Here is a 17,440-nt window from a genome sequence, read left to right on the forward strand (position 1 = left end):
TCCCCCACATTTGCCTTATTCCCTTTTCATATGAGTGGGCCGCTTGGGGGTGCTTATTTACCATATATGCTAACATGATTGGACTGAGCTACTCCTGTCGGACAAATTTGAAGGGTACCGGTTTCACAGTTGCAGGTTGCTGTGTCCAACTGACAGTACAGGGGCCCTGCCTCTTTGATAGTGCTTAGAGCGGCTGATCTATCATCAGTTGTATAATATCGGGATATTTGTAGTGCCATGTCGCACATGGAAAAGCAACCTGCACTCATCTCTGGTGGGCATTCCCAAGGCCACATTTCTGTGGATGAGGAGCCGGCTGATGGTCTACTCATGTTTCATGATGGTGGCTATGCACATGCGTTTTGTCTAGCACCTCAATCTAGATCTGAAACTACTAAATAGAATGAAATGATAGCTCAATCCAAAAAAAATGTTAAAACCAGACAGAAAGTCACGCCTCCTCCCTTGAGGCCTGCATTTGCACATATCCGAGGACTTAGAACTAACTTAGATGATGTGGAATAATTTCTCCTAGCAAACTCCCCGGATATCTTCGCAGTAAGTGAAACTAACTTGCACTCCTCCATCCCCTCTAACATCTTTAACGTCTGGTTATCTTCTACTTTGTCATAAGGACTTTAACAGGAACGGACTTGGAGTCTATATTTGTAACACCCTCCCCATGTCTAGGGAATCTAAACTAGAATCAGGTGACCAGGCCTTGACGCGTTTTAAACTAAATTTACAACATAGCGTTACCTATCTGTATTTTCTTTATTACTCTTCATCAACCCAGAACTGTACTGTAATCAATCATGTCTCTGACAGTATAGATGTAGACTTCTCCCTTGGCCCTAGCGCCCAAATACATGTATTTAGTGACTCTAGCGCCCAGTAGAGAAATTTGCTTGGCTAACTACACTGACACAGCTAATGGCATCATCTATAACTTTGCTATATTCTATTCCTTTCACATACAGTAACATTCCCGACCCATCTCCCAGATCGCTAGAAACAGCAAGCCTCACTTCTGGATCTATTTCTGACAATAGATCCTGAGGATTGTGTAATAAATGCTAATTGCCCATTTAGGAATGCTGATCATGCTGTGATAATGATAAAATCACTCTAAACTCTCGACCTCAAGTTGAAGAGCCATTGCTCAAAATGACAACGTACTAAAATAAGGCTGACTGGGATGCCATTAGACATCATATCAGAGACGCACCATGGGGAAATATCTTTTCTCTTCCTGCAGAACAGTGTACAAATGAGACTACTGAATGGTTCAAAGCAGCAATTGAAGCATATGTTCCTACACGGAAGTTTTATAGCAAACCCCACTCTCCCCAATGGTTTACTTCTACTTGCGCAGCTGCCATTGCTCAGAGGCAATATGCATACCTTAGATTTATCCAGCATAAGTCCTGTACAAACAGACAAAGTATATAGAAGCTAAAAGCAACTGTAAGAAGTAGCGACAGGTAAGAGTGAATATACTGAAACCACCAGGAAACGCATTGAAGCGCAGAAATTAGGAACTCATGATTTCTGGAAAATCTACAATAGTATAGTAAATAATGGAAAATCAATAATTCCTCCACTATCCAACGATCATTCTGGGAAGTGGGTACAATTACTAAAAGAGTCGGTGACATAGTATATATCATCCAAGGACCAACATATATCCACAAACATCACCAGAACCAACTAAGAAGATGCCGATCAGTTGAAACCATCGACAGTTCATCATTGGAAGATGAGCTGATAGACACGGTCTTCGAAACTTTTGATCTTGAACTTCCTCAACCAACACCTGAACTACGGCAGTTGTTCCGTAAGAGAAAGGTTACTGAGCCATTAATGGACTATCTCATGCCGTCACTTCCATTAGTAACGTCACTTCCGGTATCGAGTACCGGTACCCGGCAGTCAGAGATTGTCATGCGACCAGGGAAGTCGGGTGCACCGTTGAGGAATGGTATTGCTCAACTCGCTTTGCCTCTAATATATGTGAATACATGTTCGTTTCCTAAAAATCCTGTGCTCCTTCGTTCTTATTTCCATTTAACCCAATAACAATATTAAAATACATAAAAGGACACGATAATAAAATAATATCAATGTATATATATATATATATATATATATATATATATTTAATATATATATACACGTATGTATTTCTATATAAATATATGCAGAAATCAAATAAAAAATGAAGAATAAAACTTACATAGAACTTTATTGAATCATCAGGTTAATAAGGACTAAAATGATGTTCTAAAGAGGTTTCTTTCTATTGTTCTCTCATTTTCGTCTTTATTATTCCGATTATTAAATTAAATTCTATTTAACTTTTACTCCTCATCATTTTAATTTAATGTATGAATTGCTCCTCTTAATCGGATAGATCTGCTGTTAGGTTGGTGCAAAATTTATATCGGTTTTTAAATCAACTTCAAGTTAAAAAACAACATTGTTTTTGCACCAACCTAATATTAACTTGATAGGTTTGCTTTATAAAAATAGTCTTTTCTAGCTCATTTATTTTTAGTTCATTTATTATATACACATATATAAAGAGAGAAGGACAGAGAGAGAGAGAGAAAGAGAGAGAGAGAAAGAGAGAAGGAAATACATAGATGGATAGATAATAGATAGATTGAGTAGGAGAGGAAGTTATATGAACAAACCGACACGAATGAGTATAAAAGTAATGTGACTGAGTTATTTTATATTTTATTTAGGTTAGCCACTGCGATGGAAAATCATTTGATCAGTGTTGATTAAAAAGCACGTGTAAAAACATTCAATTTCTGTTTTCTTTTCCGAATTCGTCTTCACGTCTATTATGACAAGTGTGTTCTTTAGAAAATGTATTCTACATTCAAGATGATTCTCGTACATTCATAATTGCATATTTTCAGCCTTCTGGCGTATATTATTAGCGTGTTTTGTTCTCGTTTTTACTTTGACAATTTTATCAATATAATAGTTATCCTGCACTAACTGAAGTTCGTGTCTACTTCGAGTAATAGATTACAAGATGGTTGCTCCTGGTACGACTATGGGGGAAACATGTAAGAACTATAAATAGATATTATCCTTTGTATTCCGATCTGTACTTTGGCTTACGGTTTTCAGCTGTTTATTTTACAAGTCTAAGGCAAGAAGATATTGCGATACTTTAGTCTTCAGATTGAGATAATAATTTCAGCACAATGGGCATATTTTAAGTAGAATAAACCCTGGAGTAAATGTGATATTGTGAAGACATGTTCTGCTTTTCAGTGTGTGTCTTGGTTTTATTTTATCTTCCGATCTCGTTCTGTAATGTCGTCGTCTCTCACACATTGACAATCGTCGATGGCACTTGTTTACAAGTATGAAGAATAAAGTGAAGAGAAACAAAAGAAAACGTCGGCACAATCTTCAGGTATAATTTGTTTTGTTTTTTTTGTATTTGTGTGTGATATCATCGACCCTCTTAAACCTAACCCAGCCACATCTTAGTTGCCTCTTCGTCGGCGGTTAAAGTTAGTCCATCTCGGCCCCCTAAAACTATCCCAATCTAGTATAAGCCTAAATTTGCCGTCAACTGCGTAAATTGTTAACTGTAGTCAACTGTAACAAAGCTCACTCCTACTTCTTAACAGTTTGTAAACCAACTCTCTCTCTATATACTGACGCCAGTCCTTTGTTCCAGTCACTGTCACATCTTTATTAACCCTCCATGCTTCATATAGCCTTTGTGTGCCTTGGTGTACAACCTCCTCTCTATTGTTTTCTACTAATCTCTCTTTCTGTACTTTCGTTCTGCTACTTCCCTCAAATTTTATAGCTTTTACGTTATTTCTTAACATTTTGGAGAGGTTGTCCATAGTATCACAGTATTATGGTGACTGCAATAGTTCTAGCTAAATTATTATAATATTCAGGATAGATTATACAAAACCAAGGAAAGCTTATTATCGACATTTTTCGGGCCTTTTGCCTAATCTATCTATATATCTATAGAAGTGGAAATGTATGTCTGTGTGTGTGTCTGTGTACATTTCCCTACCAAATAAATCTGTCAATTTTCAGTCTAGAGACTCGAGATTTGACATAAAGGGTATTGAGATTTAGGAAAATTTTCTTAATTAGTTTTGGACCAGACATTTGGCTGGCAATGGGTCAAAGTTCAACGATTTTACCTTAGAAAACTCTACCAAACTCCTCCGCCAATTTTGGATGTAAACACTTGAAATTTTAAATGTAGGTTCACTTGAACATGGATAAACTTTTTAATTTGATTTGAGCCCCTCCCAAAATAAATGTTATAGGGTTATAATTGGGGTCAAAGTTAAAAACAATTTGACCTCAGCTAATTTATGATCTCAACATTTGAAATTTTACATAAAGGGTATTCAGAGATAGGGCAAGCTTTTTAATCGGTTTGGGTCGAAAATTTGAGCTGCCAAGGGTCAAAGATCAAAAGATTTTACCTTTGCGGTGCTTAGCAAATTACTCAACCAATTTCGAGTTTAAACATTTAAAATTTATACAAAACGAAATTTAATTTGTTTGGTTCTGATGGCATTAAGCATATGTGGCGGCAAACAGGTGAAAAGCACAAAGATAAGTGTCATGCCTACAGTCAAGCATGGTGGTGAGAATGTCATGGTCTGGGGCTGCATGAGTGCTGCATGTATTGGAGACTTACATTTCATTGACGAAAAAATGAACTTCAACATGTACTGTCAAATATCCCCTCCCTCCAGAAACTTGATTGCAGAGCAGTGTTCCAGCATGACAATGACCCAAACACACACATCCAAGACAACCACTGCTTTACGGAAGAAGCTGAGAGTAAATGTTATGAACTGGCTAAGCATGTCTCCAGACGTGAACCCAATAAAATATCTTTGGGGCATCCTCAAGCAGAAGGTGGAGGTACGCTAAGTCTTAAATATCCGTCAGATCCACAACATCATAATTGAAAAGTGAAAGAGCATTCCAGTGGCTACATGTGAATCTCTGGTAAACTCCATGCCCATGAGAGTAAAGGCAGTTTTGGACAATGACGGTGGGCATACAAAAATATTGAGAGTTGACATGTTGTATGTTAATATTGAAAACTTTTCGTAAGGGGTGTACTCACTTTTGTTACCATTTTGTTTCATTTTTTCAGTGTTATCCCATGAAGAGATATACTTAAATATTTGAAGAAATTGAGTGGTGTACTCACTTCTCTGATACACTATATATATATGACTGTGATATTCTATGATACACTATATATATATATATATATATATATATATATATATATATATATATATATATATATATATATATATATATATATAACTTCAAACAAGCAAAAATAGTTAAATTTATTTTAAAACAGCGACGGACACTTCTTGATTCAGCGCTTATCGCAAATTTACGCACAATTAAGCAACGTAAAGGTTTTTTTAAGGCCATTAATAAGTAAACGCTTATTAAAAGATAAATAATGTAAGACACAGGTTAACTCCCTCACACCATAGAAAACAACACCAAATACATATAATCTATGATGAAATTACACAATAAAAATACATTCATTTCATTTAAGTTACACATCTACATTTGAATTATAACGGTCATATTTCCTCCAAAAAGAATATAAATTGCATCATATCTTTTTAAATATGTGAACGATATATAACGTTAAAACATCTTACTTTCTCAACGTTATGCTTTTTTAAATTTCAAAAGACTTTTTTCGTTCTGAAATAGAACGAAATCATGCATTTCATTAAAACAAAAAATATTTTTAAATATTTTACTGGTATTTTATTTTCTTAATTTCATTCATCCAGAAAAGCTCTTACAATAAAAACGAAATGTTGATAACTTGGTTTATTCCTTTAATATGTATATATATATATATATATATATATATATATATATATATATATATGTGTGTGTGTGTGTGTGTGTGTGTGTGTGTGTGTGTGTGTGCATGTATATGTAGTGTATTTGTGTTTTAATCAACCATACCAATTATGTTATTATACTTCCTAATGTTTTCAGCTAAGTTTGCCATTGTATTTGCTTATTTATGTACGGATTAGGGTTCACATAGCTTAAACAATCGCCAACAAACTATATATATATATATATATATATATGCTAACTACTCTTCCATCTTTTACTATATCTCAATGTGGTTAGAAGTGAGGAGCGATGTTGTTTAATCGGAGGAATCTGCTGACTTTAGTGTGTTTAATTATTACTAACTTTCATGGGCGATGTGTATTCGTTTATATCTATATGAATATCTATCTTGTCATGCTACGAAGTAAAATAATACCGGGTAAAACCATTTCAAATGGGAAAGGAAAAAGTAAATAGATATTCAGACACTCTCAGCCTTTTAAAATAGATTCGGACATAAATAATTCCATTTATTTTCATGATTTCCTTTCTTTTTTTTTTTGATCACCCCTAAAAAAAGTATCTGCTTGATTACGTGTATAAATTGAAGTGATTATCGAATTCCGACATTACATACTCTCAGAAAGGTTGATACCGTGTAAAACAGAGAGGCGAGTCTGTTATTGTGTTTGGAGAGTTATTAACTGAATTGTGTTATGTCTCACCATTAAATAATTTGAAAAGCATTTACTCGCAACAACCACTGCCAACAAGTTCCATTTCTCTGTATATTTATCTGTATATCTAAACGAACGTTCCATGATAATATAAGTTTCTTTCTTGAATTTATCTACGGAACGCAATACCACAGAACTGCTCCTAAGCTGACTATAATATGGTAGTTTTCAAGTCCATCGTAAACAAATTCTTGTTGCACCGTTCTCTTAAAACATAATTTCTACTCAATTTTTACCATTACTGATTATCACGGTGTTTACTCATTACCCTTATTCTTGAGTGGTTTCTGGGACTTGGTAAGCAGTGTCACCTCTATAAAAGAAATCACGTAAAACGGACAACGAAATTTAACTAGCATGATGTGTTCCCATTGAATGAGTTTGAAGTATTCTGACTGATAACTTGCGTTTCATTCCAACATGTGCCTGGCATATGCAACCGCTAGAGAACTCATCCATCGGAAACGAAGCCCTTGATTCTTTTCAGAGGATTCGTCGACCAGATGGCATCAATCGTACAGGAATGGTCGAAAATGATGTTTGAAAAATGAATGGCCTGATCCACCCTACTTGAATACAACACATTTTAAACATTCGCTGAGAATGCAAGTTGGGCTAGACTAAAGCACACGCCAATTTTGGCTAATAATCTAAAAAGAAAATAATATACATCTCTTCCTGACAATACTTTCTGTTAGGTCAGTGCAAAGATTTGCCGATTTAAAATTCCATCTAGAAAATGGAAAACACAGTTTCAACATCTTTATTCATAACTATCAGGACCCGTTTCTCGGTGTTGCCCGAGGAGATATAAGAAATATTAAGTAAGAAATATATTATTAAATGTACTTTTGGAATTGTGGAATACTCATCTACCACCGTTTTTATAAAGCCAGAACAGATTTGGTAAGATAATCCCCCACAAAAACGAATTAAACTATGATTATTTGGCGCGAAAAGACGTATATATTACTTGGTTTTAAACTGAGAGCTTAGGTTTTGTGTGTTCTGTTGTTTTCTTTACAAATTTACATTTAGGCGCCAAAACTAACGCAATAAAGATAGAATAGGAAAATTCAGATGCGAATGCAATATCTTAAAAAAGAAAGCGCAAAAGTAAACCATACAAACGATGTGTTTGTTTTTTTTAAGCTACTCTACACAATTTGAGCCGACGTAAGTTTATTTCTAAAGTATGTAATGTAAGTGTAGACCTGTGCTAGGGTTACAAATGAAAGAAACCACAAGTAGTGTAAAGTGTATAAAATATAATATGTATTTATCATAAAGAATACAGGATCCACTAATATAATAATTAATATATAGATATGTTGCTTGTACATATAATTAATATATAGATACTGCTTATACATAATATATATATATATATATATATATATATATATATATATATATATATATATATATATATATATATATATATATATGCTTGGGCATAATATATGAAATCTCCGAAAATGGAAGTCAGTTGATCTATTAATAAGGCTCCTTAAGACTTTGACAGACTATGGATACCCACGTTAGGGTGCCTGCGCGTGAAAATTTGTGACAGGAGGTGCGCAAGCTCCAACCACACCTCTCCTTAGACGACATTGTTAAATACCAGTGGCAAGTGAAGTGTATGTACACGACGACTGGAAACAAATATTGAGATAAACGGAGAGCACATCAGCGCCTAGACTACCCAAATGGTCACCCATCTGGTGCTAACCAGGCTCAACGTTGCTTAACTTCATTGATCTGGCGAGAACAGGCGTGTCAACGCGATTATACCGTATATTTACGTTTAGTAAGCATTAGTTTAAGTTTTTGTTTCGTTATTAACATTTACTTAAAGATTTTTCATAAATCAGGAATAATCTATTTCGTATATCGAATAATAGAAATAGTTTATATATATATATATATATACATATATATATACAAATACATACATATATATACACACACATATATATTTATATATATATATGCGCGCGCGTGTGTGTGTGTTTGTGTGTGTGTGTGTGTGTGTGTGTGTGTGTGTGTGTGTGTGTGTGTGTGTGTGTGTGTGTGTGTTTGTAAAATCATCATACCAGATGTAATACCAATTATTTTGGTTAATTCCTCCAGGCGAATTTAGGTTTTGCCCACCTGAAGACATTTATTAACACATACATACAAATACACGCACACACACACACACACACTCACACACACACACACTCTCTCACACACACACACGCATATATATATATAATCAAGAAGAAATATTAAATAAAAAGCTGGATGCTATACAGGGATGTCTTCAAAGGAATAGATTTTTGCTATCACGTCTTAAATGCAGCTGAGTTTAAAAAAAAAAACTTCTGCAACAATAAAGATCCTTGGGTACAAGGCCAAATTTTAATGTAGAGATAAATAGCTTTGAATGATGTAGTCTAAACGAAGGATCCAAATCTAGCAAGCAAATATAGTTTCTATTATTCTACACTGGATAAAAATATAGATAAAGAATAAGGCTTTACCAAGATTAGCAATATTGTTCCATAACCGTGAGCACGTTTTTAGTCGTAGTCGAATTGATGGTGAAATAAGTGGTACCGTTTCTAAATCAATAAAATAACTTAACAATAAACTGTCAATTATATATAAAAAAATTAACAATTAGTAAATTGGAAATTAATTGATAATGTTCTCTGACAAGTAAAACTTGAAAAATCCCTGCTTGTTAAAATTACTCTTGTTCTAAATGATTTTATCCAAAAATGCAAGGGTAAACACCACTTTTATAGGAGTAAAACACACTTGGAGCTAAAGATTGGTTTTATTATCAGAATAATTATTAATGGGATATATACTATTTTATTTAGGTATCCAAGAACACAATTCACGAAGTGTAATTTTGGTTCTGGAGCCATGAATAACTCCAACAGATTTTGGATGGATGGCAGACGTAGATTAAACCCATGAGTATATAATCAGTTTCACAATTAAAGATATACTTTAAAATCTTAATTTGTTGAATAAGCAAGCTTAGTCCTTACTGTATCTGTTTAATTAATTAATTAATCATAGACGCATATTAGTGCTTACCAAACTAGTAACATCAAACGGCCTTGGTTGTCTCCCTGTAACTGTTATGAGTACCTACGGCAATCTTGGTTTCCCATGATTTCAGCTAATTTTTAGAGATTAATAACGAGCGGGATTATTTCCATTCCTAGCTAAAGATACCCGATAATCGCTAATCCCAATAGATAAGAACGAAAGAGAAAAATGGAATAAAAAATAGAATGGGGTCCATAACCTTGAATGGTGAATGAGGATTAAATAAGTATAAGGTAATATAGGTCTTTATTTCCCTATTAAATAAAATATAAACCTAAAATGGTCTTAAATCTTAGAAATAAGATTTTTTTTTTTTTGGAAAGCATAGGTCGAATACGAAACTAACCTAATCGTAACGATTTAGCTTAAGTTGATTTGGCCATATTATAAATATAAAAATAAAATTCTAAAAAATTTTTTTCAAAAATAAATTGTGAAATAAAGAAATATAATTTAAGAAATCAACGAATAGTATTATTAAAATATATTAAATGAGTACAGGATTTTGTGGTAACTATTTATGACAGGTTTTAAAATAGTGATACGAAAATTAGGAGATATATAAATATTTTAATAAGCTCCTGACAAAGATGCGGCCGGGATAAATGTTTTCTCATGCTTTATTTCCTTTAAAGGAAATGTCTTTACATAATGTTCTATTGATAAAGTGTTTTTTATTCAATAAGTCTGAAGAAAGTCTATTTATATGAAAATTTTCAAACGCCATTTGAATTTGTCCAATTAGCCTTGAAACAATTGTAACTAACAATGAAATACACTTTTTGTTGCTATCAATTCTTTATTTGAAGTCTTGGTTTTTGTTAATACAGTATATATATATATATATATATATATATATATATATATATATATATATATATGTATATATATATATATTATAAAAAAGAAATAAGTAGCAACCCTAATAAAGGTCAGTTTTCCTAATGATGTTGGCTAATTAGAGCCGAAAGGAAAAAAAGATAACAAAATACCAAGATCTTATATACTACACAGACACAAAAAAACCTGGAACCTTAGATCTTTAACATTCTAGAAGAGCAGCTACGGTACTCATGAAAAATAATTTAAAAAGCTATCTTATGAATATACCCGTAGAACCAAGTGCAAGAGAAATACAAAAAGTTGCACTTAAATGTACGGTTAAAATCTAATAATGATCTCCCAGTTGGTGTCTCTGAAATAGCGAGTTATTATCTGTTATCCGGTAAAATATCTCACTCTAGCAATAACAAAAGTCTTCAAATGCAATGTGGATAAATTCCTACTGAGCCGTTCTCTTTAATTTACGCCCTACCAAAGCTCCACCATAACTGATAATGTTGACTCACCTTCTACCCAACACTTAATTCTTATCCTAGAATGGCCTCCTAGACTTGATGCGGGATTACCCCCTATATACATACATATATATATATATATATATATATATATATATATATATATATATATATATATATATATATATATATATGCAGGTTGAGGTTGTTTTGCCTGGGCGTAAAATACGCTTAAATATATTTTAATTTGTCCAAATTTCGTATATATTATTATAGAGTCGTGATATCAAAAGTAAAAAAAAAAGAATGAGACAGAGTTTGAAAATACGGAGACAGACAGATTAATAGACAGATATATAGCCTTTTGTATTATATATATATATATATATATATAGAGAGAGAGAGAGAGAGAGAGAAAGAGAGAAAGAGAGATAGATATGTGCACGTGCGAATTAAGAATTTAATGCGTTTGCCATACGGATGAGCTAAGCATAACTGGTATGGCATCTGTTGTAACTGTCTCGATACAAACATACAAAAACACACGATAACTACATATTGATTATATATATATATATATATATATATATATATATATATATATATATATATATATATATATATATATATATATATACAATAGATCCCCGGGATACAGTGGACCTGGGATACGTTTTTTTCAGATTATGTTGTGGAATACGATGTCTTTTCGCCCTCTGGTTACGGTATTTGTCCCACCTTACGGTGTTATTTATAATGCTATTTAATTATATACATGTGTATTATATACTATACTGTATTTTGTTTCTAATTTTTAATGCCGTATTCCGGGTTTTACTATATATATATATATATATATATATATATATATATATATATATATATATATATATATATATAGTTATATATATATATATATATATATATATATATATAATTTGGTAGGTTACATTCCAGTCACTAAATTAATAGATTAAGTCCACTATTTACTTTTTAGTTTATTTTTTTATTATTTTTTATTACTTACATTTAAATTATAATACAGATGAATGCTTATATATTTTTCATTGCCGTCATACACTTTTATTGTCGTCTTACACTTTTTATTGTAATGACGGAATATATAACTCATTATGATACCACACTGCTGTTTAAAGATGAACAGTGAAAAAATTCGCCACAAATATCAAAATGGATCAAATGAAAAGACCGATGCATGATATGCCTCAAATGGAAATTGAAAGATATTTTATGTTAAAGTTAATATTCATAAAGTCCTGAAAAGCCTTCAAATTAACGCGCGAAAGCCATCAGACTGTCATTTTGGTGATATATATATATATATATATATATATATATATATATATATATATATATTGTATATATATGTATGTGTGTGTTATAGAAATTGAAGGTTTAAAACCACTCTGTAAACATATTTCGTGGACACACGTTTATCTGGATAGTTCGGTACGCAATGTTAAATTTCGGTAATTTTCTTTCTGCTTATGGATTTACTTACTTATTGCTTAATTTAGTTTTCCCTTTCGCCAATACGTTCTAGATACACAAGCTTATGCAAATAAACAAGCCTCTAACGACAACACTTGGATAAAACAATTTCATCGGCGAATTCTTGGTCGTAAATAATCCGAGCGTAAATGCCTAATCAAACGGTCGGAAACATTCAAAGTGACAGACGATTAGTGGATCTCAAGAAACGTGGAGAATGATAGGGGTAGGGAGAGGGAAATATGTAAAAGATAGAGAGAGAATAAAAGTATGCAGAGAGAGGTTGTAGTGTTGGGAGAAAAATGGAATATAGATAGGGTGACAGATGTAGAATAAGGGGCAGAAACGGGGTAACTGTAGTGAGATATTATGAGGTTCAGAGAGTGCTGTAAAGGTGTAGATAGACAGAGATAGAAGGAAAAAGAGGAACTGTGAGAGAAGGGGTAGAGGTAAAAGTTTAGGTATATTAGGTTCGGGGCGGGGGCTACGCCGCAGCATTCATAAAAAGCAAAGTTAAATTAATTTATCATATTAAATGACCAATTTTCAAACGAAGCATGAATCAGACTAATATGGTGTTCCACGGATAAACATATGGTAAAGAAAAACAGAAAAAAATCTCAGAAAACTTTTTCTATCCTTTGATACATGTCAGCTTTCCTTCCAGACTAAAAATGATAGCAATTATATTTTTTTCTTCTTTATTTCTTTTTAATATGCTCTATTAAAACAGATTAACGCTGGGCGACTATTTTTTCATTTCATTTTTACTTTTTTCTCAAAAAATTAAGATTCAATGAAAAATAAGTCAATACTTACAAAAGCGGCTCGTAAAGGTTGCGTTATCTTCTAACTGATACCGTGACATCCTATATAATTGATGATTTTGAGTGAAAAACTTCGCGAGTCCAAACTAGTCGGTAGTACACACTCACTGGAGACAGAACTGGTAATGTCTTAACATATAGCTAAATTCATTTAGTTTCACCGTGACCAGCGTTTGGTATATTCCCAAACGGTCACCGATCAAATACTGGTCAGGCTCATTGTTGCTTAACTTTGATCATCTAATGAGAACCTATGTGTCAACGTGATTTTAAGGTCGTCATTTACGCGTTAGCATAGGGACATGTACGAGCACGTAATTAACTCCGTCAAATAATCTATAAGCAATACCTCAAACACAATGAATGCGTATATGTAATATATAACGCAAAAGGGGTTGATTTGTCGTTCAATAGAAAAAGTCATTCTATGGATAACAAAAATGTGTAATAGACTCTCCTTTCGAAATCGTTCGAAATTTATTATTTAATGATATTAAAATCAACGTTTCAAAATCGAAACCAAATCGAATTAAACTGCAGAGAAACTATATATATATATATATATATATATGTGTGTGTGTGTGTGTGTGTGTGTGTGTGTGTGTGTGCGTGTGCGTGTGTATTATTACGAATGCAAAAAATAAAACGACATTCATGAAATACAATGAACATTAAAACACGTGTGCCCTGGATTCAGTATATCTTGCTGAAATAGAAAGTATGGGGAGACTCTTTCAAAACCCGGAAATATACAGTAGACGAACGAACCGTGTATGAAAGTAACAAAGACATGACACATAATGGTAACTTTCATTACAAAAACATTCAAACTACGGTAGGAGGGATGAAGCTAAATAAAAATAAAAGAATCAGATTACGAGGGTGTGAAAGGTGTATCTTGATATACTATCTGCAAATCTCGACGTGAAATATAATGATACAAAAAATACATCAATATCAACAAATACGATGGCAAAATTAACTCATTGACTTAGTATATGAGAGAGAGATATTCAGAAAGACACTTACAGTTTTTTATTTTTATGTTCTTTTTTTCTGTTTCTTTTCTTTTTTTTTACAACGAGGTCACCACTTCTGCGTGAAGTTTGATTTTATTCGCTTCGGACGATAGTTCGTAACATGCGGTATTGCTACGTAGTATTCATCTAGTGTTTCGGTTAATTTTTGAGTGCTGTGTCTCTCCTGTTCGTGGAGTTGACATTCTATATCTCGGCGACGCCGGCTCGTTCTCCCAGGCATTATCTCTTTTCTGTCGCTGTTGATGAGGGGGGTGGTCGACATCGGTTCGTTCGTTTAGTGGAGTGGAAATTTTTCCACGTCCGCTTGGCATGACGCCTCGGCGGAGTGTCTTCTGTACCAAAAATGGCTCTTCCCCTCTCTCTCTTATCTATACATTTCTTATCTCTTTCTCTTTTCTTTCTTTGTTGCTTAGCAACTAGCAGGAGTCGGAAAGTGTGTCGTTGACCAGATCACCTGCCAACTTGCTAGCTTGTGTGCTAAACGTCTTTCTAACCCCCCTCTCTCTCTCTTTTCTTTCCATATTCATTTTGACTCGGCGACAACACATACAAATAACAAAAAAAAAAACAAAAAAAAAACGATGCATTTCTCGTTGGCCTAAAATTAAATATTTAAATTTTCATTTAAATACATAATCCAATTTAAGGATTATGTCACTATATATATATATATATATATATATATATATATATATATATATATATATATATATATATATGTGTGTGTGTGTGTGTGTGTGTGTGTCTGTGTGTGTGTTTGTTATTATTTAGTTCCCACATATTATTTGCGATGTTTCTGATCATGTGGAAATGCTGTTTTCTTAATCGGAATTTGGCTATCTAACACGTATCGTTTGTTATTATTGAAGCATTAATTCATTACAACAAGTGACTTAATGCCATGTCTGGAGCAATTTTCCTATACATTACTATTTTAGGTATCCAGATAAAATGTTATAAGATACAGTTTATGCACCAATTTTTAGTATTTACTCTAGGTACGTGCAAAAATGGGCGGGAAAACATAGGGGGACCTAGTTTTGAAAGCCGATCTATCATATTTTTTGTAGGTTTCCGACTACGTTTTTTATTGTATTTGAAAAATTAGAGGCTAAAGTTAATTTCCTAAAGGAAAAAATATTTGTACACGTGAAAAAAGTTATGAAAAATGTGTTCATGGCGAGCTAAATAATTCAGCTAAATTTTGAAGTTAAATAAATTCGTTGTAAAAATCCTTTAAAAGATGAATCTTAGTTTTCTGGGTCTATTTCAAAGTAAAGTAAAGTCCTAAGATACTGAGTTTAACAAAATCTTATTTGTGCAAAAATAACTTTATTAGCCTTCAAAAAGCAAGTAAGTTACTGTTCGCCAAAAACGCAACAAACTACAATTTTGTAAACACGATTATAAGTAGGCCTAAAATTTAAGCCAATCAAAACGCTGTTTCAAAATGAAGTCATGATAGTAAAAGGAGGTAGGGGTGTCAGATTTCTTTTTTTTCCAGATATACACTCCCATTCTGAATGTTTGTATCAACTTTTACTATTTTTTAATGCAATTATTTATCTTCCTGTTTTTAAATTCATTTTATTTTAATTATTGTTCGAGATTATATAAAAATTATATTACGCCAAAAGTTTCACATTCTTACAAGCAAGGAAATTATTAAAATCTTGCACATAAAAATTATGCGAAATCTGTAATTAAAAAAAAACACACTAGAAATATTTTTGCTGTTATATTTTTTTGTGTAAAATTATTAAATAAATAATGCTTAATTCAATGGTAATATCGATAGTTCGAGGAATTCATTTTTCTTCGCGATATATCGAATTCATTAATACAGACTTTAGGGGCTTTTTCGTAATGTCCATGTAAAAAGTGCTCAGAACATAACCTGATCATCACGAACACACTTTTCCGACAAACAAACGCATTCAAAACATCATGGATGCACCCAAAATAAAATAAAAAATCAGGAACCTCATTGACTATGTCATTGTCCGTGCCAAAGACCGCTGTGATGTGCTGAACACCGGAGCAATGACCAGTACAGACAATTGTTGGACCGACCACCGTCTTATTCGCTCCATCATGTCTATCCATTTAATGCGGAAGCAAAGGATGCAAAAAAGATAGAGCCGACCAAAGCTCAACATCGAGCAGCTGGACGATATCTCCTACCAACAACACCTCCAGGCGGCTCTTAGCGCGGACCTGCCCAAGCAGTATCCGCATGACGCTAAAGAGCACTGGGACAAACTGTCCTCTGCCATCATGGACTCCAGTATAAGCATCCTAGGATAGAAAAGGCGGAAACATCAGGATTGGTACGATGAAAATGATACCGAAATCCAACAGCTTATAGACATCAAAAAGCAAACTTTTATCACCTGGCAGAATAACATCAAAAGCGAGGTTAAAAGAGCTGCCCATGCCAAGGCTAAAGCGGCTGTCCAATCGACAGTCAGGAAGCTGTAGAACCTCTGGTGGATAAAGAAGGCTCAGGAGATCCAGCAGTTTGCTGACTCTGGGGGCACCAGAGGATTCTTTGAAGCCACAAAAGTGGTATACAGCCCCAGCTACCGCTCTCTGCCCCCCCCCTCGGTCTAAGGATGGGCTCACGCTTCTGAAAGGAAAGGGAGAAATAACAAATAGATAGAAAGAGCATTACGAGGATCTTCTGAACAGGGACACAACTCCAGAGATGGAGGCTCTTGAAAAACTCCCTCAACAAGGTTACCTATGTAGTAAATATTCTGACAAGGTTAAATATGTAGTAAATATTCTGACAAGGTTACATATGTAGTAAATATTCTGACAAGGTTAAATATGTAGTAAATATTCTGACAAGGATAAATATGTAGCAAATATTCTGACAAGGATAAATATGTAGTAAATATTCTGACAAGGATAAATATGTAGTAAATATTCTGACAAGGATAAATATGTAGTAAATATTCTGACAAGGTTAAATATGTAGTAAATATTCTGACAAGGTTAAA

At 33.4% G+C, this 17,440-nt stretch overlaps 1 protein-coding gene across 1 annotated transcript in view; it reads left to right on the forward strand.

Annotated features, from left to right (window-relative positions):
• LOC145296842 (pyrethroid hydrolase Ces2e-like) overlaps positions 1–17,440 on the forward strand; it is a 1,088,672-nt gene that overhangs the window by 200,125 nt on the left and 871,107 nt on the right. The gene's annotated exons all lie outside the window — the stretch shown is intronic.

The sequence above is a fragment of the Euprymna scolopes genome, chromosome 17, assembly GCF_053919585.1.
Source record: "Euprymna scolopes isolate OS-2025 chromosome 17, ASM5391958v1, whole genome shotgun sequence".
Taxonomy (NCBI): Eukaryota; Metazoa; Mollusca; class Cephalopoda; order Sepiida; family Sepiolidae; genus Euprymna; species Euprymna scolopes.